General features: G+C 50.1%; 1 pseudogene; it reads right to left on the bottom strand.

The window, feature by feature from the left end:
* Window positions 1-975: 975 nt before the first annotated feature.
* Window positions 976-1,114, bottom strand: LOC123126384 (uncharacterized; annotated as a pseudogene).
* Between the last annotated feature and the right edge of the window lie 1,902 nt (window positions 1,115-3,016).

The following is a 3,016-nucleotide window of genomic DNA, read 5'->3' as shown; positions in this document are numbered from 1 at the left end:
GTGCGGTGCCCCCCTCCACCATATTACACCTCGATAATACCGTTGCGGAGCTTAGGCGAAGCCCTGCGTCGGTGGAACATCATCATCGTCACCACGCCGTCGTGCTGACGAAACTCTCCCTCAACACTCGGCTGGATCGGAGTTCGAGGGACGTCATCGAGCTGAACGTGTGTAGAACTCGGAGGTGCCGTGCGTTCGGTACTTGATCGGTCGGATCGTGAAGACGTACGACTACGAGGGTACATGGACAACACTCTCCCCTCTTGTTGCTATGCATCACCATGATCTTGCGTGTGCGTAGGAAATTTTTTGAAATTACTACGTTCCCCAACACCTTGATCAAGAAAAAATAAGGATGAAATTCAAGGAAGACATGGTTGTCAATGGCAATGCGATGAACAGAAGGAAGATTCTTGTCGGCACTGGGAACTAGCAAAATTTCCTTTAGATGAATTCTACGGCGAGGGGTACTAAAAAGTGAATGACCAAGATGACTGATCCTCATACCTTCGCCGTTGGCAGTGTAGATTTGATCCTTGCCCCGGTACTTTTCCTTCATGGTGACCTTCTCGAGCTCGTTTGTGATGTGATTTGTAGCCCCACTATCAACGTACCAGTTCGTGTCAACACCATAGGAGCCGTCCGCAGCCGCAACAACCTTGTCCTTGTCTTGGGAGGAGTCGTCATCTTCATCGTAGCGGTACCAGCAGTCCTTAGCTGTGTGCCCAAGCTTGCCACAGATCTGACAGCGGGGCGCATCAGGACGGGACCGGCTGGAGCCGCCGCCACGGCGAGGCTTGGAGTTGGTGGAGCGACCGTTGCGAGCGTTGGAGGAGCCGACGTTGTTGTTTCCTCCTGACCACCTCTTGTTGCGGGGAGACCCACGCGAGCGAGAGCCACCACCACGGCCGCGAGATGCGGCGTTGGCAGAAGACTTGAAGCCACCAGAGGAGCCGTGGAACTGGGCCATGCGCTGATCAAAGTTACTCAGCATGGCATAGAGCTCGTCGAGGGTGTCGGGCGTGACGCGGGCATCGAGGGCGGAGACGAGCGGCTGGTAGTCAACATCGAGGCCGTGGAGGATGTACGAGATTAGTTCGTCATCCTGGATAGGTTTTCCGGCGGCGGCAAGTTCGTCGGGGAGGCCGCGCAGAGAGGCGAAGTAGGAGGCGACCGATTGGTTGCCCTTCTGCGCGTTGATGAGCGCAGTCCTGATGTTGTTGACGCGGCTGAGGGACTGGGACGAGAACATGCCCGCCAAGGCCACCCAGAGTTCGCGCGCTGTGGTGATCGCGGACCGCGACCAGCACCTCCTTGGAGAGGGTACTCAGCAGATAACCAAGCACCTGTTGATCCTCCCGGACCCAAAGTGGGTGGAGAGGGTTGGGCTCAGAGGACTCCTTGTCGTCCTTGTCCTTGGTGACGTGGAGTCTGGCCGGCTCCGGCGCGGTGCCGTCGACGTAGCCGAAGACACCGGCGCCCCGCAGGTGGGGTGTGACCTGTGTGCGCCATAGCACGTAGTTCGTGCGGTTGAGCTTCTCGGTGACCTGGCCATTGAGGCTAGGTTGAGCGGTGCTGGAGTATGAAGACATGGCTATGCACTAGATGCAATCGGGAGGCTAGATTGGAAGAGGAAGGCTCTGATTACCATGTGCGATGGCGGAAACGTCTTACCCTAGCTTGGGCGACGTACTATATAGCAGGGACGCGCGCATACATAAGTTGGTTGAGAAGATAAGAGAGAATCAAGATACAACTTGATGAGGAAGAAAGAAAGAGATAGACTCGGTTACATATGAAAAGATATACTAGCTAACAACCTCCTGAACTACCTCTGAAGATCTCCTCTGTGTCACGTATATGTGTATGCACCATGTATGTTTGACAAAGACCGGCAGTTGGAGATGTCGTACGACCACGGCCGGGTGCAGCCATCCATTTCCGTCGAGCTCACGCCACTGCACACGTCGACAACTGCAACATCAAGTTCTATGGTGGTGGTAAGACGATGGCCCTTCCTCCCCCACTTGCTTGTTATCGGGCCTTTGTTATGCATCATCTACTATTGTGTGCCCCAGTTACAAATAGATCTTTTCATGAAATAATTAATCCTTTGATGTGCTTGTGCTGATGAGCTTTTCTAACAAAAAAATTGAGTTTAAAATTCAGAACTGAGCATCATGTTGTTTAATGTGCGTATTCCTTAGCTTGAACACTCAAGAAATGTCAATTTGTTTGGAAGTTCATAGTTCTTTTGACGAATTCATTCTTCATCTTAGTTACATGTGTGATGTAGTTTTTGGACTTTGTTTTATGATGGGCTATAGAGATGATGCTAAACCAAGTCATTCCTGAGATTTTCTGAGGATTACAAAATTGAGCTTTTTATAAATTAAAACTGTTGGTTAGCCTCTCTATTTTTTTGTTTCCTCGAAACACTAGTAATCAATGCATGTGACTTGTTCTAGTATAGTCTCAGAATGTTGCACTGCCATATTATTTTCACTTTTAAGCTATCCATAGGATTGCTTGTTGTTTCTCAGTTTTACATGGGTGATGCGCAGAGCAAATGATGATTCCATATGATTCTTCTGATATATGTTTCAAAATTGAGCTTTCTAAAACTGATATTCAGCTGGTCACAAATCAGTTATATGCTTTTGTGCTTCCGTTGGAGTCATATATTGAAAATAAACTTGCTCTTGCTTGCTAATCAGGTACCAACACCTGGGACCGGTTCAAGATGCAGGCACACAAGAGGGTGATCTACCTCGTCAGCTTCCGGGACGCCATCAAAGAGATCACCTCAATCGCCTTCAAGAGGTTAAGGTGACCATCAGCAACCAGTAGTCATCTTAAAGGGAGCCAAGGACAAGCAGCTACGGGTCAAGGGCCTTGTGAGGATGCTGACCAATGTGTTCAACGGCACCAGCAGGAAGTCCGTTTGTGCCAAAGGTGACCTCTGTCGCCTTTCCATTGGATCCCATTTACTTAGTTGATATGCATCGTACCTACT

The sequence above is a fragment of the Triticum aestivum genome, chromosome 5D (genome assembly GCF_018294505.1).
Source record: "Triticum aestivum cultivar Chinese Spring chromosome 5D, IWGSC CS RefSeq v2.1, whole genome shotgun sequence".
Classification (NCBI taxonomy): Eukaryota; Viridiplantae; Streptophyta; class Magnoliopsida; order Poales; family Poaceae; genus Triticum; species Triticum aestivum.
The sequence above is the reverse complement of the archived record's forward strand: the minus strand, read 5'-3'. Positions and strand labels throughout refer to the sequence as shown.